Source organism: Apium graveolens, chromosome 3, assembly GCF_009905375.1.
Source record: "Apium graveolens cultivar Ventura chromosome 3, ASM990537v1, whole genome shotgun sequence".
Taxonomy (NCBI): domain Eukaryota; kingdom Viridiplantae; phylum Streptophyta; class Magnoliopsida; order Apiales; family Apiaceae; genus Apium; species Apium graveolens.
In genome coordinates this window covers 216063465-216088461 of record NC_133649.1, presented here as the reverse complement: position 1 = coordinate 216088461, position 24997 = coordinate 216063465, and the positions used below count along the sequence as shown (strand labels likewise).

The 24997-nt window shown below is 39.7% G+C and overlaps 1 non-coding gene across 1 annotated transcript; it reads right to left on the bottom strand.

Moving 5' to 3' along the window:
* Positions 1–650: 650 nt before the first annotated feature.
* On the bottom strand, positions 651–757 carry LOC141715704 (small nucleolar RNA R71). Its single transcript, XR_012572456.1, has one exon. It is a non-coding gene; the product is annotated as a small nucleolar RNA R71 (small nucleolar RNA).
* Between the last annotated feature and the right edge of the window lie 24240 nt (positions 758–24997).

The window sequence follows — 24997 nt, the reverse complement described above, 5'->3', positions numbered from 1 at the left end:
GCCGGGGACTCGGCGTATTTGTTTAGTTTATGTACTTACCATCATTGGTCATTAGGACTCAGTGATTAGGACATAGTAGTTACTTACTCTTTTCGGTTGTGTTTCAGGTACTTTAGCAAGCGTTTATGCAAACTCGTTCTCATGCTCGCAAGAGGACTTTAGATACAGCTGAGGAGACAGACGAAGTTCTTGATATTCCGAAGAAGTTAGATTTTGAGGATTCGGATTCAGGAACTGAGCAGAAAGAACCAGTAAACATGGGAGATCGTATTGTTCAAGCTGATCCAGCTCTTATGGATTTTTCTCGGCCTAAAATTGATGATATTCAGTCAAGCATCCTTCATCCGGCTATTCAAGCTAACACCTTTGAAATCAAGCCGGGCACTATTCAGATGGTGCAGAATTCTGTTTCTTTTGGAGGAGCGACAGCTGAAGACCCCAACATGCACATAAGGAATTTTGTCGAGATCTGCAGCACTTTTAAGTATAATGGCGTGACTGATGAGGCTATCAAGTTGAGGCTTTTCCCATTCTCACTGAGGGATAAGGCTAAAGACTGGTTACATTCTGAACCAGCTGGGTCCATCACTACGTGGCAAGATCTTGCGCAAAAGTTTCTGGTAAAGTTTTATCCAATGGCAAAGACTGCTGCTATGAGGAGTGCTCTTACTCAGTTTGCGCAGCAACCTACAGAATCTATGTGCGAGGCTTGGGAACGCTACAAGGAAATGTTGAGAAAATGTCCACATCATGGAATGCCGGATTGGATGGTGATCACTGGTTTTTATAATGGTTTGGGGGCCCAATCTCGGCCCATGCTCGATGCAGCAGCTGGAGGAGCCTTATGGGCTAAAAGCTATACTAAGGCATATAATCTTATAGAGACGATGGCTGCAAATGAGCATCAAAACCCAACTCAGAGGATGACGTCAGGCAAGGTAGCAGGTATTCTGGAAGTTGATGCAGCCACCATTATTGCAGCCCAGCTCCAAGCGCTATCAATGAAGGTTGATTCTCTGGCTACGTATGGAGTTAATCAAATAGCTATGGTTTGTGAGCTTTGTGCAGGTTCTCATGCTACGGATCAGTGTTCTCTTGTCAACGAATCTGTTCAGTATGTGAATAATTATCAGTGACAACAGCAGCCTGTGCCAGCGACCTATCATCCTAATAACAGAAATCATCCAAATTTCAGCTGGGGGAATAATCAGAATGCTATTCAGCCACCATATCAGCAAGGAGTGAGTAAACAGTTTAACCCACCTGGATTCCAGCAACCACAGCAGTATGCTACAAGGCAATCATATCCTCAACAGGGAAGTGCAGCTGCACCTACTAGTGCTGATTTTGAGGAACTTAAGCTATTGTGCAAGAGTCAGGCGGTTTCTATCAAGACCTTGGAAAATCAAATTGGTCAATTAGCCAATGCAGTGCTCAATCGTCAACCTGGCACTCTTCCCAGTGACACGGAAGTACTAGGCAGGAAGGAAGCTAAAGAGCAAGTCAAGGCTATTACCTTAAGGTCTGGAAAAGTAGCTGAGGCTGAAAAGGCAAAAGAAGTAGAACCTGAAATTAAAGAAGAAGAATCTAAGCAAAAGGAGAAAGCGGCGGAACCAAGGAAGACTACTGTTGAACACACTCTACCTGAGGCTAATACAGGGGAGAAACAGCTCTATCCTCCACCACCTTTTCCTAAGAGATTGCAGCAACAAAAGCTGGATAGACAGTTTGGGAAGTTTCTGGAGGTGTTCAAGAAACTTCACATCAATATACCTTTCGCTGAGGCTCTGGAGCAAATGCCTAGTTATGTGAAGTTTATGAAGACTATTCTTTCAAGGAAGGTGAAACTGGATGACCTTGAAACCGTTGCTCTCACGGAAGAATGCAGCACTGTTCTGCAACAAAAGTTACCACCAAAACTGAAAGATCCAGGAAGCTTCACCATTCCTTGCACCATTGGCAATCTAACTTTTGACAAGTGCCTTTGTGATTTGGGAGCAAGCATTAATCTAATGCCGTTGTCAATCTTTAAAAAGCTGGATCTGCCTGATCCAAAACCCACATACATGTCGCTACAATTGGCGGACCGTTCCATTACTTACCCAAGGGGCATAGTTGAGGATGTGCTCGTCAAGGTGGATAAGCTCTTCTTTCCAGCAGATTTTGTTATTCTGGATTTTGAGGAAGATAAGAAGATTCCCATAATCTTGGGGAGGCCTTTCTTGGCTACTGGCCGTACCTTGATAGATGTGCAAAAAGGGGAACTTACTATGCGGGTCCAAGATCAGGATGTGACCTTCAACGTATTCAAGGCAATGAAATTCCCTACAGAAGATGAGGAGTGCTTAAAAGTGGATGTGATTGATTCCGCGGTTACTTCGGAACTCGAGCACATGCTAATGTCTGATGCATTGGAAAAGGCCTTAGTGGGGGAATTTGACAGTGATGATGAAGATAGCAACGAGCAATTACAATATCTGAACGCTTCTCCCTGGAAGCGAAAGCTGGACATACCATTTGAATCTCTTGGTACTTCTGATCTTAAGAATGCTGAAGGGAAGCTCAAACCATCAATAGAGGAAGCACCTACCTTGGAGCTCAAACCATTACCTGAACACTTGAGGTATGCTTTTTTAGGTGATTCATCTACGTTACCTGTTATTATTTCATCTGACCTTTCAGGTAGTGAGGAAGACAAGCTCTTAAGGATTTTGAGAGAATTCAAATCGGCTATAGGATGGACCATAGCAGACATCAAGGGGATAAGTCCTTCATATTGTATGCATAAAATTCTGCTAGAGGAAGGTAGTAAGCCAACTGTGGAACAGCAACGAAGACTGAATCCCATCATGAAGGAGGTGGTGAAGAAAGAAATTCTGAAATGGCTAGATGCAGGCATCATTTATCCTATTTCTGACAGCTCGTGGGTGAGCCCCGTACAATGTGTACCTAAGAAAGGAGGTATCACTGTGGTCGTAAATGAAAAGAATGAGCTCATTCCTACTCGAACAGTTACAGGATGGAGAGTATGCATGGATTATAGAAAATTGAACAAAGCCACAAGGAAGGATCACTTTCCTCTTCCATTTATTGATCAAATGCTTGACAGATTGGCGGGACATGAGTATTTTTGTCTTCTGGATGGTTATTCCGGGTATAATCAGATTTGTATTGCACCAGAGGATCAGGAAAAGACTACCTTCACTTGTCCATTTGGCACATTTGCTTTTCGTAGAGTTTCGTTTGGGTTATGTGGCGCCCCGGCCACCTTTCAGAGATGTATGATGGCTATATTCTCTGACATGATTGGAAATAACGTCGAAGTGTTCATGGATGACTTCTCCGTCTTTGGACACTCATATGATGAATGTTTGAATAATCTGCGCGTCGTACTCAAAAGATGCGTGGAAACTAATTTGGTGCTTAATTGGGAGAAATGTCATTTTATGGTGCGTGAAGGCATTATCCTTGGGCATAAGGTCTCTAGCAAGGGTCTGGAGGTGGACAAGGCCAAGGTGGGAGTCATTGAAAATCTTCCCCCACCTAATTCTGTGAAAGGAATCCGTAGTTTTCTTGGTCATGCGGGTTTTTATCGGCGATTCATCAAGGACTTTTCAAAGATATCTAAGCCGTTGTGCAATTTGCTTGAGAAAGATGTGCCTTTCAAATTTGATGATGAATGTTTGGCAGCATTCGAGACTCTCAAGAAGAGTTTGATCACTGCACCAGTTATTACAGCACCAGATTGGACAGAACCGTTTGAGATGATGTGTGATGCGGGTGATTATGCGGTAGGTGCAGTTCTGGGACAGCGCAAAAAAAATCTCTTCCATGTGGTCTACTATGCGAGTAAGACTTTAAATGGTGCCCAATTGAACTATACCACTACTGAGAAGGAGCTTTTGGCTATAGTCTTTGGCTTTGAGAAATTTCGATCTTATCTGCTTGGTACGAAAGTAACAGTATTCACTGATCATGCAGCTATTCGCTATCTGGTTTCTAAGAAGGATTCGAAGCCGAGACTCATTCGTTGGGTGCTCTTACTTCAGGAATTTGAGTTAGAGATCAAAGATAGAAAAGGTACTAAGAATCAAGTAGCTGACCATCTCTCTAGGTTGGAGAATCCCGATTCTACTTCACAAGATAGGACGTCAATCAATGAATCTTTTCCGGATGAGCAGTTGTTTGCAATTCAGGAGGAAGAACCATGGTTTGCAAATATTGTAAACTATCTTGTCAGCAATATAATACTCTTAATTTGACATCCGCTCAAAAGAAGAAGTTTCTGCATGAGGTGAAGTGGTATATGTGGGATGAACCATATTTGTTTAGACAGGGAGCTGACCAGATCATCAGGAGATGTATCCCGTTCTGTGAGACGGAGGGGATATTACGAGACTGCCATTCCACGGTTTATGGTGGACACTATGGAGGTGAGAAGACGGCAGCTCGTATTCTGCAAGCAGGTTTTTTCTGGCCTACTTTGTTCAAGGATGCTCATCAGTTTGTTTTAAGGTGTGATCGTTGCCAAAGAGTGGGAAATTTGTCAAGGAAGGATGAGATGCCATTAAATGTGATGCTTGAAGTCGAGGTCTTTGATGTGTGGGGAATCGATTTCATGGGGCCTTTTATCGCGTCTTGCAATAATCAGTACATCTTGCTGGCAGTCGATTATGTCTCAAAATGGGTCGAAGTTAAAGCTTTACCGACAAATGATGCAAAGGTAGTGCTAAATTTTCTTCATAAGCAAATTTTCACAAGGTTTGGAACACCTAGGGTAATCATAAGTGATGAAGGACCGTATTTTTGCAACCGTAAGTTCACTTCTATGATGCAGCGTTATAATGTGAATCATCGAGTAGCTACTGCCTATCATCCGCAAACAAATGGTCAAGCGGAAGTGTCTAACAGAGAGATAAAGCGCATTCTAGAGAAGGTTGTTTGTCCGTCAAGGAAGGATTGGTCTTTAAAGCTCGATGAAGCTGTTTAGGCTTACAGAACAACGTACAAAACTCCACTAGGGATGTCACCGTTTCAGTTGGTTTACGGTAAGGGATGTCATCTACCAGCGGAGCTTGAGCATAAGGCCTACTGGGCATTGAAGAAATTGAACCTGGATTTAGATGCAGCTGGTAAGAAAAGAATGCTTCAGCTTAATGAACTTGATGAATTTCGACTTCAAGCGTACGAGAATAACAAAATGTATAAGGAAAAGGTGAAGAGGTGGCACGATAGGAAGCTACATCCTAAGTTATTTGTGCCAGGGCAACAAGTTCTTTTATTCAACTCTCGGCTCCGACTTTTTCCTGGGAAGTTGAAATCAAGGTGGTCTGGACCTTTTATTGTCAAAACTGTGTTTCCACATGGAGCGGTGGAAATTTTTGAGAATGATTCGGACCAAGCATTCAAGGTTAACGGTCAGCGGTTGAAGCACTACTATGGGGACATGGCAAACTGAGAGGTGGTTAGTGCCATTTTGTTGACTACTTGAGAAAGGTACGGAACGTCAAGCTAATGATAAAAAAGAAGCGCTGCGTGGGAGGCAACCCATGAATTGTTGTTACAGGAACCCTTAGAAGTTAATAACCTATCCAAAAACACAAAAAAAATCAGAAAACAGGGGCTGAAAAAAAAATTCCAGAGACCCTCTGCGCGCCCGCACAGCTTGTTGCGCGCCCGCGCAGAAATGCTGAGCGGCCGCGCAGGGGTCGAGTTCCAGAAAATTTTTTACAGTTCAGAAAAAAAAAAAATAAACAAAAACACAAAAACAGTTTTAGCCCATAAACCCACGAATTGTTCCCACTACCCCATCATTTTAGCCCTTAATTCCCAAACCCTAATCTAATCCACACCCTATATATACATACACCTATCCTACATATCTCCCACAAAACTTCCTACACTTAAACCCTCTCACAAACATCAAAAATCAGTTCTTACACACTTCTATTCACGAATCAATGGCACCCAAGAGAGCACGCACTATTGACAGCAGCAACACAGTTCCTACTGCTGATTCATCGAGGGGCACTGCTGCAAGGCCTCGGTTAACTGACAGAGCTGCGGAGGAGGAGTACACTAGGCTGTTGGGGAAGCCGATTCTGAAGGAGAGGGGGTTTTTACCATCAGGGAGGGATGGTGAGTTGTTGCCCATGATTGCAGAGAAGGGGTGGATAGCTTTTTGTGAGTCACCCGAAGCAGTACCGATGAGCGTTGTTCGCGAGTTCTACGCGAACGTGAAGGCTGAAAAGAATGGGTTTTCTGTAGTCCGTGGGCTGACGGTTGATTATCATCCTGCGGCGATTCGCCGTGTGATTGGACAGCGAGAGAGGAAGCCCGAGGAGGAGAACTGGAATGAAAAGACTGCTGAGGATTTTGACTTGGATTTGATTTGTGCGACTCTCTGTCGACCGGGCACAGTTTGGAACCGCAGTCCAGCCAATAATGAGTATCGTCACTTTCCGGCGATCACCATGAACAGGTATGCCCGTGCATGGAATGCATTTATATGTGCTAATATTTTGCCTTCTTCACATGCACACGAGGTCACAGTTGAGAGAGCACAGCTGTTGTGGGGAATTCTGAATGAGGAATACTATGTGGACCTTGGTGAGTTTATCTACCAAGGAATTCTGAAGTTTTTGAGGGGAGCAAAATATATGAACATCCCTTATGCATCCACGGTTACGAAGCTATGCCGAGCAGTGGGAGTGAACTGGCCGGCTCATGAGCAGTTGCAGTTGCCAGCAGCTCCGATAGATTCTGGCACTCTGAATGGGATGCAGGAGTGGACCGGTGGTGAGCCTGAGGAGCATGGGCTGGGTTATCGTCTTCCAGGAGGGCGTCCAGCACGAGGTGCTACTATGGCTAGGCCAGGGCGTGGTGAGGCTGGTTCGTCGAGAGATCAGGAGGGTGCTGGGATGGGTGATGCCCAGTATAGGAGGCTTTCACGGCGGATGGATGCCATGTATGAGACGCAGAGCAGGTTTGCTCAGGAGCTTACCCTTGTGTTAGGGACTGCTTTTCGAGGCCTTGGAGCTGATATCCAGTGGCCAGTTTTTGGTGAGGACTCTGCATACCCACCGCCTGATACTCCACCCACTGAGGGTGATGATGATGATGACTCCGAGTAGGTATACCCTATGTTCCTTTCTACTACTTTCACTGAGGACAGTGAAGATTTTTAGTTTGGGGGTGGTAGTTAAGGAATATTGTGTGTGTGTCATTTAGTTGCATATTCATGATAGTTTAGTTCATATACTTGCATAATTTATGCCATATAGTTTTTTTTATGAATGTCATGTAGCTCATGCATTTACTATGATCCCTTTTGCAATGATTTATCGACTGAATTGTGATATTGATGCGAGTGTAGTGATAGCATTAAAGTGATATTAAGTTGTGTAGGTTGATATGCATGCTAGAAACAATTGTAAGTCCACTAAGTCTTAAAGAATGCGTAAGGGCTTTTGCAATGATTTATCGACTGAATTGTGATATTGATGCGAGTGTAGTGATAGCATTAAAGTGATATTAAGTTGTGTAGGTTGATATGCATGCTAGAAACAATTGTAAGTCCACTAAGTCTTAAAGAATGCGTAAGGGCTAGATTGTTGTTATGATATGGTTGTTTTCAAGGTCAATCTATTTATTATGCTTAGAATTCGATTATAGGTTCTTAGTGATAAAAACATGAAAAGAAAAATTTTTGGAGAAAAAATATGGAAGTTGTTGCTAGTTGTGGCTAGGCGTCAAATGGCTAGTAGCCGGCTCGCGTATGTTGCGAGTAGTCTAGGGTTGAGCAAGATGGAGCGAAACGCACTTGCTCAGAAAAAAAAAAAAAAAATTTGGCATAATTGATCAAGAGTGGGCTCTTTGGTATTCGAGTTATTAAGTTCTTAGGGGACTTTGTGCCTAGCGACCTAAGGCTTTTAGAGTCTGGGATCCGCTAACCTAACGCTCGTTACATGGATACCATTGTATAAGTCTTTTGTGGACCTCACTCATTGCACGGTCAAATAAGCATTTGAGTTGTAAATAAAAAGCACGATTCTGTAGTAAGCTTCAGAGTTCTTGTAGTGTTATATATCACTTTGTGCCTAGAATTTTTATTCTTTGTATAATCGTAGGATTGCCTTGAGGATAGTCTAGTCATAGTAATTGGTCTAGTTCCGAAGCATATCTGTTAAGCATTTGCACACACCACGTTTCTGGCTGTATGTCTGGTTGCATGAGTTTATTGATCTTTAGTTGTCTAACTGCATTCGTTAAGATGTGACAATTTGGTTGGTTAATTGTAGTAAGGGGGATCGTTGCATTTTCATATAGATTGCATTCATGCATATTTTTATTTGTTTTTGAGTCTGTGACGCTTGAGGACAAGCATCGATTTAAGTTTGGGGGTGTGATAAGTGGCATTTTATACCACTTAGAACGTCTTAAAATGGCTTAAATTGGTGTCTTGAAATCACGTATTTTGTGTATTTGATGCGTTTTTCTAGTGTTTATGCATTTCAGGGTATTAGTTGCATTTCGGGGGAGGAATCATCAAGAATAAACCTTGGCATGTGTTCACCATTGCGAGAGGAAAGGAATGGGCAGATTACGGTGAAGAAACGGAGCAAGCTTGGAATTTTTCCAGTAGGGTCCTGCGCGCCCGCGCAGCAATGCTGAGCGGCCGCGCAGCAGCCTGCGCGCCCGCGCAGAAATGCTGAGCGGCCGCGCAAGGTCGGGGAAAAAGCTGAATTATTTTAGACTTTTACTTCTGTGTGGCTTCCAACTTCTATGTAATCTGAGTTTTATGGGACTATTATATAGGTAGATTTGAGACGTTTTCACAGGGAGTATTAAGGGGATTATGTTTTAGATTGTGTTTTACGCAAGAAGCGAAGGAGATAAGGAAGAAGACCGATTTAGCACACCGCAACGAAGAGGAAGCATATATTCTTGTGATTCTTGTTTCGTTGTAACGTTGGATGCTAGTTTTCTTGCTTTGACTTATTTACTCTTGTGACGTACTCTGTTTTAATATAATTAGTGTAGTTATTATTTTCTTGTGTTGTTTGTCATGATTTCATATGAACCCATGATGGCGATAAGTTCTATTATGGGCTAATCGTGATCATGGGGTTACAACGGATTTATTATGGAATTTTTTAGTTAATTGTTTAATACTTTAGTGTGTGATGATTGCATGATATCTAGTATTGGTTGTGCGTATTCGTCTTATGTGCGTCCCGAACATATAAGATAGGGTGTTAATCTCTTGTGAAGCGACGGTGGATCTTGAGATTTAGAACTTGCCATGCTAGCATAGGTTCATGTACGTTGTGCATGATTAGTGGGTAACTCTAACAGTTTTATTTGCCCTATGTAATCAAAAGGGATAACTTGTGCTTAAATCGTTGTGTTGTCAATTTCTGTAGACATATAGGAACTCAACATAATTGATGACTATTCAACTTCTATCTTAATTGTGGATGTTTGGTAGAATGGTATTAGTACAACAAAAGTTGGCTTTTATCAGTTTTGTGTTATTCGATTAATATCATCACTGTCACATGCTAAAGGTAATAACAATGGCTATAGAAGGAAGTAATAATGAAGTTGTGATCTCATGAGTGTTTTATTATTGATAAATTGAAGTGTTAGTTAAGTGGTTAATTGAGTAGTTAATTATAGTTAATATTTAATCAACAATTTTAAGTGTTATTATCTTAACATTGAGAAGTAATCATACATTGGTGAGTAAGTTTAATTAGACAATAATTTAGTCTGAGTCTCTGAGGGAACGAACTAGAAAGTATTCTATATTACTTGCGAACGCGTATACTTGCGTGAATATTAGTGCGTGTTTTCGCCCTAACATTTCCTGAAAGGCCTTCTGAATTGTCATGACTTGTCTGACCAAAGTGACACCAAATTCTCCTGGTGTTGGTGATTTGGCCAGTGCCCATTCAGGAAGAGCAGGAGCAGAACTTGGGCCTTCTACTCCCCCTAAGTTCATGCTCTCATTCAAAGAATTAGAGTCATCATCATTAGAATTTACTCCAAATTCTTCAGATGGCTCACCAGCTTGAGAAGGCAGCCTGTTGACAGCAGCTTTGTCTCTGAGAAGAGATTCTAAAGTGTGTACAATGTGTAGTGTCTGTTCTGCCTCCACATTGCCCTGAGCAGCCAAAAATTGAAAGGCTGAAACAGGGTGAGTAAAAGTGTCAGCATCCAAGGAAATGTTATCAATGACAGCTTTGTAATGTTGCTGAAATTGTCTTTCCTTATCTGCATCATCCACTTTCATTAACTCACTAGCAATGGCTGGATCCACCCTTATAGCTTCTGTACCTGCCTTTCTCTCAATTTCCCTCTGTTCTTGCATCAGGGGCTCCCCCTGGCTCACACACACCCTCACACCCTCACCCTCACCTTCTAAGGTGGCACTCCTCTCACTCACTTTTGCCATGCTGGATGAAATAGCATGCATATGGTGACTCTCAACCTCTCCTTTTTCCTGGGAGCAACCCAGCCTCTCACTCAAAAAATCACTCCCTTCCCTCAAACCTAAAAGTGATTGTACAGTTGCCATGTCCTCTACAGTTGGAATTGTTTCTGTTAAGTGTGTAGAGACCATCAACGGATAGGGAATATCCGTTGAAGTGGAAACTGATGGTATCAACGGATAACTGCTGTCAAGCTTATTCGTTGAAGAACAACCACTTGTCAACGGATGAGAGATATCCGTTGAAGAAGGAAAAGATGTAGATATAGAAAGCGACATAATTGTTGAATCTGTGTGGATTGATTTTAAGTGTGGTGACACAGATTCTGCAACTACGTCTGAAAGAATTGGCTGATGATCGAATAAATCATCTAAAAGATGATGATCACCAGGTTTTGAGTGGGGCTCCTCCCTGAGTTTTAATGAGGGAGAATCAGGAATTGATGTGAATATCATATCCACATCCAGAGAGGGTGTTGGAGAGTTTGATGAATGGTGTGTTTCTATATTGAGAGAATGGGGCTGTGATTCCACATTTACTGGAATCACATCAAGCTGAATTTGAGAAGGCACAGATACTGGTGGATGTATCTGTGCTGTGTGTGTCTCTTGTGTGGAAACTAGGGTTTTGGCCTTCTTCTTCCTTGAAAAGGCTTGAATTGGTGAATGTGTAGCTTCAGTGTCCCTCCCTCTTTTGTTCTGTGTCCCTGGTTGGGGACTATTTTCAATAGTTACATCCTTTTGGGAGGATGCAACTAGGGATGTGTTGGACTCCTTTTGAACCACCACAGTCTTTTGAGAGACTGTGGCTTGGCTGGTTTGGGTACCACTCACCTCTCCCACCTTATCCTGGGGGGCTTTTTGATGTTCACCCCTCCCCTCACCACTCACACCCTGTTCACTCCCTTCAGGATTTATGGTAGTTGTTACAACTGTTGTCTTTTGAGAAACAACGGAGGTAGGTTTCTTTGACTTGACTTTGGAAACTTTAGATTTGGTGGCTTTGGTAGGAGCCTGTTTGGACAATGACACAGGTTCCATAGCCACACTAGAAGGAAAAGAAACATTGGGGTTGGAAATAGTAGAAGTTATAGAGACATTTACCTCACTTACCTGTGGTGCATTCATGATTGGCAAGTATACCAATGGCACCTGGCTGTTGAGGTTCATTCTCAAAAGGTCTGCAAGGACTCTTTTCTCTTGTGCCCAGCATTTGAGTTTATTATTCTCATTGGATATAACCAAACCTTCAGCAACATGGTTAGCCAATAATATAAAGAATCTAGCAAAGTAGATGTTATGTGGTCTATTAGCTTTGTTGCCTAATCTGGAACATAATTCTAGCATAACACAGTTGCTAAAATTAAAGTACCTATCAGAAACTAGCATATAGAGCATATTAACAAGAGATGAAGTGATAGCATCAAAATTGCTAATCTTCCCAGAGAAAACCTTAATAAAGGCATCTCCAAGAAAACTCCATTCTTTCCTAAGGCCTTTACTTCTAATACTACCTAAACTAGCAGAATCAAAAGCATAGCCTATGGAATCTAGCATTGCAGAGACATCTTTATCAGTATGTGGTGTCATGGCATTATTCTCAGGCAACTTAAAGCAAGATTGTATATCATCACAATTAATGCAATAGTCCTTACCTTTGAGAGAGAAGGCAATAGTCATATCTGTGGAGTTGAACTCTGCAGTTGTCCAAATTTCCTCAATCACTTCACAGTAGATGGTTGGGGCTTCCAGCATTGCATAGCTCAGTTTGCAGTTCTTGATGAAGTCCATCATCTTGTTATAATCAGAATGGGCTTCATTCTTTTCAACCAAGACTATGAAATTATTCTTTTCATAAACAAATCCTGTTTGAGACATAATTTTGACTACTGGTGCCATTGTTGTGAGTAGAGGTTGCAGAGAAAAACTTGAGAATTGAGAGAGAAAGAGAATGATAATTGCAAGAAAGCGTAAAGTGAAAATAAGAATTCAATTGGGCTTTTATACTTTCTTCAATTAAAACATAAATAAAATAATTAAATGATACTTTTAAGTAAGTGACAGCCGTTCAGGAATAAATAAAACTGTAGAAATTCTGAAAACTACCGTAAATACAAATACATACAACACTGTATATCTGTATCAACGGTTGAGTAAAAGAATCAACGGATGTGACTCACTGATGTGACACATCAACGGATAAGGTAAATAGTTATCCGTTGATGAACAACACCATTTTATCCGTTGAAGAATAAAATTACCAGAAATGTATTTGTCTTTCAACGGATGACGAATATCCGTTGATAGAACAATTTTGGCTTTCAACGGATAGGGAATATCCGTTGACAGGATAAGTCTTGATTAAAGCCAACTTTGTTCTTACAGTAAATTCATTTCAGGCTACAAGACAGATTACATAGATGACATAGATTATGAATAGTTAAGCATACCTAACTCACTTACTAATCTTGTGAATGTTGATTCATCAAGTGGCTTGGTAAATATGTCTGTAATCTGTTTTTCACTTGGAACAAAATGAAGTTCCACTGTACCTTTCATCACATGTTCCCTAATGAAGTGGTACTTGATATCAATGTGCTTGGTTCTTGAGTGCTGCACTGGATTTTCAGTAATGGCAATGGCACTTGTGTTGTCACAAAATATTGGAATTTTGTCAACAGTTATACCATAGTCAAATAACTGGTTCCTCATCCATAGTATTTGTGCACAGCAACTACCAGCTGCAATGTACTCAGCTTCAGCTGTTGATGTGGAAACAGAATTCTGCTTCTTGCTGAACCATGATACAAGCTTGTTCCCTAGAAATTGACAGGTGCATGTTGTGCTTTTCCTGTCTATTTTGCAACCTGCATAATCTGCATCTGAGTAGCCAATTAGATCAAAACCAGACTCTCTAGGGTACCAAATTCCTAGATTTGGAGTCCCCTTGAGATATCTGAAAATTCTTTTAATAGCCACTAAGTGAGATTCTTTAGGGTCAGCTTGAAATCTAGCACAGAGACATGTAGAAAACATAATATCAGGTCTACTGGCAGTTAAATATAAAAGTGAGCCAACCATGCCTCTATAACTTGTAATATCCACAGACTTTTCAGCCTTGTTTAATTCAAGCTTGGTGGCAGTGGCCATGGGAGTTTTTGCAGGTGAACAATCCATTAAGTCAAACTTCTTTAAAAGATCATAAATATATTTAGTTTGACTAATGAAAATTCCACCACTAACTTGTTTAACTTGTAAACCAAGAAAGTAAGTTAGCTCTCCCATCATGCTCATTTCATATTTACTTTGCATTAATTTAGCAAACTTTTTACAAAGTTTATCATCTGTAGATCCAAATATAATATCATCTACATAAATTTGTACAAGTATCTTAGAGCCATTAACATTTCTAAAGAAGAGAGTTTTGTCAACAATACCTCTTGTGAAGTGATTATCTAGAAGGAACTTTGATAAAGTTTCATACCAGGCTCTAGGTGCTTGCTTTAGTCCATAGAGTGCTTTCAACAAATAATACACATGGTCTGGAAAATTTGGATCTTCAAAACCTGGAGGTTGGCTTACATAAACTTCTTCCTCCAATTCCCCATTTAGAAATGCACTCTTGACATCCATCTGATAGACTTTGAAATTGGCATTAGCTGCATAGGCTAGAAAGATTCTGATGGCTTCAAGTCTGGCAACTGGAGCAAATGTTTCATCAAAATCTATTCCCTCTTGTTGAGAATAGCCTTTGGCAACCAATCTGGCTTTATTCCTTATGACAATGCCATTTTCATCCATCTTGTTTCTGAATACCCATTTTGTGTCAATAGAACTCTTGTTCTTTGGCTTGGGTACCAGCTTCCATACTTTGTTCCTCTCAAATTGGTTTAGCTCCTCTTGCATTGCTAAAATCCAATCTGGATCCAAAAGAGCTTCTTCCACTCGCTTAGGTTCCTCCTATGATAGAAAGCTACTATACAGACATTCATCTTGAGTAGCCCTTCTAGTTTGTACTTTTGATGTAGCATCACCAATGATCAGTTCAAAAGGGTGATTCTTGGTCCATTTCCTTTGAGGTGGTAGATTAGCCCTTGATGAGGTTGCCTCAGTATTGTCATGATGTGAGATAGAATGTTGATTTGTTGAAACACCCCCTGAGTTGCTGATCCTTTGAAAGGAATTGGGAGTTCTATCAACTGATGAGGTGAATTGATTATCCGTTGACAGACTGTGATCAACGGATGCTTCGTTATGAACTTCAACGGATGATGCACTTTGTCTTTCAACGGATGCTGCATTGCTTCTTTCAACGGAAGCTGAATTATGAGTTTCAACGGATGTAGCATTCTGTGCATTATCCAAAGACAGACTCTGGTTTCTTTTTGAGATGCCTTCTTAATCATTCTCATCTTCACTATCATCACAATATATCTCAATATTGTCAAATTTGAGTCCTTCATGATGTCCCTCATCTGTTAGTCCATCAATCTTTTTATCATCAAACACAACACGTACAGATTCCATGACAATGTTGGTTCTTAGATTGTAGACCCTATATGATTTTCCAGCAGAATAACCAACAAATATTCCTTCATCAGCCTTTACATCAAACTTTCCTTTGTGATCAGATTGATTCCTTAAGATGTAGCATTTGCAACCAAAGACATGTAGAAAGTTTAAAGTTGGTTTTCTTCTCTTGAATAATTGATAGGGAGTCATGCATTTTGCTTGATTGATTAGAGAAATATTCTGAGTGTAATATGCACAGTTAACAGCCTCAGCCCAAAAATAAGTTGGGAGTTTTGACTCCTCAAGCATTGTCCTTGCAGCTTCAATTAGTGATCTGTTCTTCCTTTCCACCACACCATTTTGTTGTGGAGTTCTTGGAGCTGAGAACTCATGCATGATCCCATTTTCTTCACAGAACATCTTCATGGTTGAATTCTTGAACTCAGTTCCATTGTCACTCCTAATATTCCTTACTTTGAAATCAGGATGATTGTTGACTTGCTTGATATGATTGATGATGATTTCACTAGCTTCATCCTTTGATCCAAGAAAATAAACCCATGAAAACTTTGAGAAATCATCTACAATCACTAGGCAGTATCTTTTCCTTGAAATTGACAATACATTGACTGGTCCAAAAAGATCCATGTGTAGAAGTTGCAATGGTTCATCAATTGCAGATTCAAGCTTCTTACTGAATGATACTTTCTTTTGCTTTCCTTTCTGACAGGCATCACACAGTCCATCCCTTGTGAATTCCACTAGAGGCATTCCTCTGACTAAGTCCTTTTTGACTAGATCAATTATTGTCTTGAAATTCAAATGGGACAGTTTCTTGTGCCATAGCCAACTTTCAACTGGACTTGCTTTGCTGAGAAGACAAGTAATGGATTCTGCATCTGTAGAGTTGAAATCAGCTAAGTACACATTCCCTTTTCTAACTCCAGTTAGAACCACTTTATTGTCCTTTTTACTTGTGACAATACAGGCTTCAGAATTGAAGGAAACAGAATTCCCTCTGTCACATAGTTGACTGATGCTCAATAAATTGTGTTTGAGACCATCAACCAATGCAACTTCATCAATGATGACATTTTCTCTTGAAATCAAGCCATATCCCATAGTGAATCCTTTGCTGTCATCTCCAAAGGTTATGCTAGGGCCAGCTCTCTCCTTAAACTCTGTGAGCAGGGTGAAATCTCCTGTCATGTGTCTTGAACAACCACTGTCCAAGTACCATAGATTCCTTCTTTGTCCCTGCACACAATAAAACCAATCAAGTTGATTTTGGTACCCAAGTTTCCTTGGGTCCACCCTTGTTAGTCTTTTTCCTAGACTTCATTCCTCCTGCATCTTTTGACTTAGGTAACTTTAGGTCAACCTTGGTCTCAGATGTGGTTGGTTGAAGTGTAGGATTAGTCACAGAATCATTTAACACATTTGATTGAATTTGATAAGGCATAGGTTGTGCAAACATGTTATTCCACATAGGCATATTGTATGGCATTTGAGGCATACTAAATGCAGTAAAGTAAGGATTGTTAATGTATGGCATGTTTGCAAAATGTGCATGGGGATTCTGGTGAGACATAATAGGCATAGCATGCAGAGGTGACATAGACATGTTAGATATGGAGGAATTTGAAGGCATGGGAGCGTTTTTAACAGATTTGCAATTATCAGATAGGTGATTAACACTTTTACAATGCACACAGCTTTTTCTAGGAGCATACCTATCAGGTGTGTAATTGTTGTGTTTATTAATCCCTACCTTCCCATTTCTTTTAGATTTTCTTTTAGTTTCCTTCTTATCCTCAACCAACTTAAGTCGATCTTTTAGATGATCTAAAGTCATATGTCCTATATTCACCTTACTAACATCTCTGGATGTGCTAGCTCCTTCTTTGACAAAGTTCTTGAGAGTTGAATCATTCTTTTTATTTTTAAAAGAACTTGCCTGTTTTAAATGATGAGCCTTCAACGGATGCTCCTTTTCTTCCTTCAACGGATAACTTTCATCATCCGTTGATTCCACATCCGTTGACAATCCATCAATTAATTCTAACTTCTTTTTATTTTTCTTCGAGGCATCCTCACAGAATGATTCAATTCCCTGGACCTTTGCAATCTGAACACTGACATCCCTAGATGTTTTCCAGGCCTTGATTACCTCTTGCTCACTTTCTAACTGTTTAGAAAGAATTTCCACTTTCTTAACAGCTTCTGCTAGTTCACTCTCAACAGTCAGGCATTTAAGTTTTATCTTTTCAAGCTCAATTACCTGATCCTCTAACACAGCATTCCTATCACTTAAAAACAAGTTATTCTCCTTGATCCTAGTGTTTTCTTTTGCTAGAGATTTAAGGGAAACACGCAAATGATATAATTCATTGGTCATATCATTTATGGCTTCATTGTATTCATGTTTAGAAAGCTGAGAGAGATCAGTAGTAATTACCTGGTTGCTTGATGAACTAGTTTCATTTTCATCATAATTAGCCATCAGGGCTAGTTGACATATTCCACATCATCATCTTCATTTACCCCATCTGCTGCCCAATCATCTTGAGTGAGGAATGCTCTTTCCTTTTGTTTGAGCAAATCAAAATACTTCTTTTTGTAATCAACTTGCTCAAATTTCTTTTTCTCAGAATTTGGCTTCCTACACTCACTTGCAAAGTGTCCATTAATGCCACAGTTGTAACATTTGAACTTTGATTTGTCCACCATGTTTTTGTTTGGCTTAGTGAATTTTGTGTTTTTCCTGAACTTCATCTTTGCAAACCTCCTGGACAGAAAGGCCAAATGTTCTTCAATATCATCAGATTCATCCTGACTGGAATTGTCTTCATCCTCAGCAACTTGCTCTTTACCCTTGCTTGATTCTGATTTGCTTGGGCCAATTTTGAGACTTGGCATTGTCTTCTCCTCATTCCTGGCTTCCATCTTTTCACAGTCAGCTACAAGAGCAACTATTCCTCCTTTTCTCTTTCCCTTTTCCAACAGCTCATCCTGCTCCATCTCAAGTTCATAAGTCTTCAAAATTCCATATAATCTTTCAAGTGTGAAGTTCTTATAATCTTGAGAGTTTCTCAAAGAGACAGTCATGGGTTTTCATTCCTTTGGCAGAGACCTAAGAAATTTTAAGTTGGAATCCTTGACTTGGTACACTCTACCATACAGCTTCAATCCATTCAACAGTTTCTGAAACCTGTTGAAGGTATCATTTAATGATTCACCTTCTTCAAAGTGAAAATATTCATACTGTTGAATAAGAAGTTGCATTTTGTTCTCTCTGACCTGCTCAGTACCTTCATAGATGATTTGTACAGTGTCCCAAACTTCCTTTGCAGTTTGGCAATTGATGACATTGTCAAACATATCTTGATCTAAGCCATTAAACAAAATGTTCATGGCTCTCTTATCCTTGTGGATTTCTTCCATGTCTTCAATAGTCCATTCTGCTCTTGGCTTGGAAATAGACTGTCCAACAGCAACTGTTGCAGTAGCAGCTGTGGCTACCTTGTGAGGGATGTGAGGACCATTTTCAATACAGTTGATGTAGCTTTCATCTTGAGAAAGAAGATGTAAATGCATCTTCACTTTCCAGTGATGATAATTATCCTTTTCCAGGACTGGAATCTTTACACCAATATCCTTCCTATTCATGATGGTAACAGGAGAGTTCTTCTGTGCACTCATGATATTAGCAGAATAGATCTTTAAACTCTTTATATGTTAAGAGCTTGCTCTGATACCAATTGTTATTCCCAGTGGACTAACAATGAGATTTACAGAAGGGGGGTTGAATGTAAATCTCAAAACTTTTTCAAGTTTTGAGCAGTTTGTAAGGCTAAGTGTTTGAGTGATCAAATGTCTGTGAATTGCTTGGAGCTGATGCAGACAAATATATATTCAAACACAAATGTAATGAACACAAGGAACTTAAAAACTTTTCTGGTGGATTTGTTGTTCCACCAGAGATGTGTTATTTCAGAAAATCTGTGATTCAAAATTAAATCACAGCTGCTTCCTAGTACAAACTAGATGATTTTCTCTCTTGATATTTCTAAACAGCTCAGGGAAAATTCACATCTAATTACTAGCTACTACTTGGTTTATATAACACCAAGTTTACAAGTGAAGACAAAGATAAAGTACAATAAGACAATAGTTCTCCACTTGTTTCTATTCCATTTTTATCCAGTATAATATGGAATTATCTGTTGACTTTCCATTTTGAACCAGACTAAAAATGGCTGCTTTTTCTGCTGTTCCTGAAATAGGCTACCACATCTCTGTCAATCCATGTGCCTCTGTCAGCTTTGTTAACTGTCACTATCAACTGCTATGAGACTGAGCATCCGTTGAAGCTTTCATCCGTTGATGGCTTTATCCGTTGATGCTCTAGCAGTTGAAGCTTTATCCATTGAAGCACTTATCCGTTGATGGATATTATCCGTTGAAGCATTAGAGACATCCGTTGAAGCTTTGTTTCTTATCCGTTGAAGGTCTTCAATATCCGTTGACACTTCTTCACTTATACAAAATTACAAGGCATGTAATATTTACAATTAGCCCTCCTATTTGTACATCCATTAGTAGTCAACATGACTGATTATTTCCTAACAACATCTAAGAATTACAGCTTGAAACCAGAGAGTGAAATGTGCTACAATACCAAACTTATTGCTAAGTAAGGCTACTCCTTCAACGGATAGCCAAGATGGTCTTATCCGTTGAGGCTACAAACACTAGATTTCTACTTAAGTGTTTTGCTTAACTTATCATCAAACTAATACATATATTCCTAACAGTTTCCTTCAAGTCCTGATATTATCTTCTGATAAATATCTCCTGAACCTTAAGTACTGACGACTTAAGTTCTGACTTCAGTATAAGTGCTGATTTTAGTTAAGTACTGATTTGTCATATTTAAGTAAGATCTGAAAACTAAACATGAATCATATTAGACATGACATTATCAAATATATCTAACAATCTCCCCCAACTTGTAAATTAGCATAATATACAAGTTAATAGATATTTGATGATGTCAAAAACATTAAGTACAAATGCATGAGAATTTGACTAGATAACTACAACTTACAGTCCTTAAAGCTTTACCAACTTTAACTTCTGATAACAACTTCAGTCTGTATTCATATCAGAATTTGAGCAGTTGTAGATCTTGACTTGGCTTCATTTTCTGATCTCTCTGATGTCAGGAGTTGTTCTGAGATAGTTCTTTAACAAACATCTCTCAGCATATCTGAGTTCATCAATCATCCTCCTTTTAGCATCTTTAAGTTCTGCAGAATCTTCACCAGTTTAAAAGATTGCAGCCCTGAGATCATTAATTTTAGCTTTCTTTATGTCTTGATCCAGTCTGATCAAATACGCCTTGTCAGACTCAAGATTGAATTCCACAGCCCTGTAACCCAGAAAGGTAGTTATAATCTTAGCAGAGTTAGGCTTCATCTCAACAATATCTCCCTTATGATCTCTGTACTTTGGAAGATATGTGTTGTCAGACTTAACAGAATAAAGCCTTTTCTGTCTCTGAATCAGATTCTTCAAATAGTTTACAGCACTTTCTGTTATTTTGTCATTCACTTGAAGTAAGAATAATACATGTTCCAATTCTTCATAATACTTCAGTGGAATGGCATTTTCCCTTATATGATAAACCCTACCATCTGTCATGAAGTACAACAAGATGTGTTCTTTTAAGTAGGTATGGTAAACCATCTGCACAGATTCTAGTTAATTCAATCTTTCAGGAGTTGCTCCAATACCTGGTTCACTTAAGGAAGTTGGATCATTGGTTGTGTTATGTATTCTTCTTTCATCAGCACTTCCCATTCCAGTTTTATCTCTTGCTTCCTTTCCAGTAACCACACTTGCCTCAAAACCACTTGCAGCAGTCTTCAAAGGTTGAGTCTGTTTGGCTTTGGTGAATCCTGGTAGGAGTATCTTTGAAGGTTTAACATGAGCAATATCAGAGGTTTCCTTTAATTTATCTTCTGATATCAAGTTAACTTGAGCTATGTCAGAGGTTAATTGCTTCTTTGAGATATCAGAACTAACTCTATCTTTACTCTGAACAACTTGAGCCATGTCAGAGGTTGTCTTAGAAATTTTTCTTGAAGTCAGAGCAAGATCAGCATCTTCAACAGTAATTTCTTCATCCACAGGAGGCACATAAACCTTGATAGGTTCACCAATTTTCTCTTTGCCCTTAGACCTTGGATCTATCTGCAATTGTGATTTAGCCTTGGTTGCTTCAGGATTTGTTCTTTCTTTTATCACAATGCCTTTGACTTTTGGAAGTTTCTTTTTACCAACAGAAGCTTCAGATTTAGATTTGACTTTTTCTGACTTAAGTCTAGCTTCTTCTTCCATCAGACTTTCCAAGTCCATTCCTGGATTCTCCTTTAGAAATAACTGTCTTGATAATTCTTCATCAAGATCCAAAAGTTCATCAGAACTTATCCTTTTACCAGTAGCAGAAGTAATTCTTTTTCCAGCATCGGAACTTGTCCTGTGACTTGTAATTTCAGCTCTTCTTGATGAGAAATTTCTACCTTGACCATGACCTCCACCCATTCCAGAGTTTCCCTGGTCATCTTTTTCATCATCCTTCCCCTTCAGTGTCTGATCAGTTTTGCATTTGGACTTAATTACTTTCTCCCCCTTTTTGGCATCAGCAGGTAAGAGAAGAGAGACAAGCAATTCCACTGAGGCTTGGATTTCATCGAGTTGAGATTGCTGAGAAGCTTGATGTTTCAAAATATCAGCAATCTGAGACTGTTGCTTCTCTTGGGTCTTCTCAATATAAGCAACTCTGTCAAAGGTAGGTTGGAAGATTTTTTTCTTATCAAGTTTCCTAGTCATATCTTGGTTGAGCAATTCTTCCTTAACTTGACGTAACTCTGCATGAGTTGTTGAATGGAGACCTTGCAGATGTCTAGTACTCAATGCAGTGACTCGAAGCTGTGTCTTGAAATCATCAGGAATTAACATTTCATCAGCTTTTGCCAAGTGCTCAGCAAGAATCTTTTCAGATGGAACAAAGGTAACTGAGTTCCATTCCTTAGTCCACTCCTGTCCTCTAGGAGTTTCACTCCAAGGTACTGGTGCTTCTCCTCGTACAAACTTCTTGACTAGTTCAGATTTAGAAACAGTTTGTGGAGGTACATGTCCTGAAGGACCAGCTTCATCAGCATCTGCATTTGGAGCAGCATCACCAGTATCATTAGCATTTGCAGCATCAGAATTGACAGAATTAGTATCTTCTGATAAAACAATAGTATGAGAAGCAATCGAGGCTTCAACATTATCATCTAAGTGCTGATCTGTTTCCAAGTTCTGATCAACAGCCATATCCTGATGCTCACCTATATTCTGATCATCAACATCTAGATGCAGAGAAGGTGTAGTAGACAATTCTGGAGTTTGAGTAGCATCAGGAACAGGTGTTGTTGATGGATTAATTGCTGTTGGAGCTTCTAAGTAGAGAACCTCAGGCACAACCAGGTTTTGAATATCAATTTCAACACTTGTGCCTGGGTCTACAGGAGATACAGTTTCATGTACAGGAGACACAAATGGTGTGTTTGCCTTGTCTGTAGCAGCTTCCTGAGTTGGAGACAATGAAGAAGGAGATGCAGTAGCTTCAGCAAATTCTGGTTCTTTGGAGATCAAAGATTCCTGATCTCCTTCCTTAGGTGCTACTTCCTCATCATCTGAAGCTGGCCTTTTAGCTCTTTGTTTCTTGTATCTCTTTGAAGGTGGGGATTCCTTGGAAGGTTCAGTAGAAGTCATTCTTCTAAGCCTTTTGAGAAGCTTAGATCCCCCAATTCCAGAATCCTTCTGAGAAGGAATCTTCTCAGCTTCTGTAACAACAGGTTCTGATGCAGAAACCTGTTCCTCACTATCAGACTCATCTCTCAGAACAATCCTCCTTCTCTTCTGTGGTGTCTGAGGAATAGTCTTTGTCCTCTTGGGCTTGAAAGATGAAGGCTTCACAGTAGGTGCTGAGGATGAAGGGTTAGCTGTCTGTGAAGGTGTGAGATATGTTTTAAGATATGTTCTGAGCGAGGGTTGAGGTATAGATGTATCTATGGTTTGTTCTGATGGTTGGTGTGGTGTTTGAGATGTGGTGGTAGGTTGTACATCAGGATAAACAGATCTATAGGTTTGAGGATCAGCATTTACTAGGATCTGTTTTACAGACTGAGGAATCTGTAAAGGTCTAACCACCGTTTTCTTAAGGTCAACATTTACCAAGTCATTAAAAGCTCGTTTAGCAATTTTAAAGGGTGGGTATAAGTCAGTGGTAGGTTGGGGTTCATCACCACAACAGAAATTATATATAAGCTGACAAAATCTAGCAAAGTAGACAACATTCATATCCTCTGTCATCCTATCCCCAATAAAACCTATCACAGCACTTGCAAAATCAAAATGAGTTTGGTTAATAATAGCATACCCGATGTGCTGACTCATTATAGGAATGGCATCAAAGTTAGAACCCTTATTCCCGAAGGCTTTAGTGATGCAGTCGAAGAAGAAGCTCCATTCTTTTCTGATGTGTGCTCGTTTCAACTGTCCAAGCTTAGCCAAACTCCTCTCATACCCCAAACTTGCCATGAGCTGCTGTAGTAATGGTTCCTCCGGTGTTGAGAAAATGCAGCCTTCTGGTAAATGTAAGGCCTTGCGAACTGTTCCAGGAGTTACCAAATATTCAGAATCATCCACTTCAAAAACAATGCTGGGAGTACCATTAGCACCACCATTATCAAAATGCCCAGTCCGCCAAAACGTCAGAACTTGTTGGCTTGAAAAGACTGAAGGCTGGGTCAATGCATACCCAATTTTACTGTGTGCAAGAAGATCTTGCACAAAATGCAACTCAGACGGAGCTTCATCATGATTGAGAATTGCAGCATAGTTATTTGGAACGAACTTAGCTCCATCGATGATCAAATCCTTAGGTGCCATGAGAAAAAATTGAAAATGAAGATTGCCTGTAAGGTGTTTGATAAAATGTCTGTATGAAAAACCAACGTCAGGAGATGAGAGAGAGTAAAAGCAAAGAAAGAGAGATAAAGTTTAAAAGTAAATAAAAGATTATATAATCTTCTCTCTCTCTGACTTATACTTGGTAAAAAAAATATAACCGTTGGACACCTGTCAGACATGCAGCAATAATGAATAGTTAATGGGCACGGGAAAACAGCAATCATTACTTATCACATGCAATTTTCAAGGAAAAACCGTTCCACTTACCCAGTAATCCCAGTAATTGAGGTAAGTCAGTTTTAATACAAAATTTAAACTGTTCCCACTTATTCAATTATTTTCACTGCAAAACCAATATTCTGTTAAAATTTCGAGTGTGAAAATGACCAATATAAAGCAAGTAAACAAGTACTGATATTTTAAAATCAGAACTTAATTTAAATCAATAATTAAAATGGTCATCAGAATATTGATATATCAGGATTTAACAGTGCAGTAAAATTGCAAACATCTCAGAAATAGAATCTTGCAAGAATAAGAAATTCCATTAATATATTAAGAGAATACATTCATGAAATTAAAATTACATCAGAGCATTACAAGATTGTCCTAAGCTACTAAACCTAACATCAACAGCTTTTGTCCTTGGTTAAAAAGCCGGACAAAGCTGACGATGAAGAAAAACAGGAAGAAGAAAATAAATTATTTCTTCTTCCGACTCTCTACAAAAAGAATAGCGAGTCGAATGATTCGCTCTTGTTGGCGGAGAGCTTTCAGCCTTTCTTCTTCCAATCGCTCCAGATGGCGATGGTAGTCCATGTAAAAGAACAGGAGGTGTGTGAGAACCTCCTGGGGAACCGAGTCCCAAATCTCATCAGAAATGACAGTTACGTGCCATTCCTGCTACCAGTCGTCACAGCTCAACTCCATGTTAAAGGTTTCATAGTTCAAAAACATATTGTA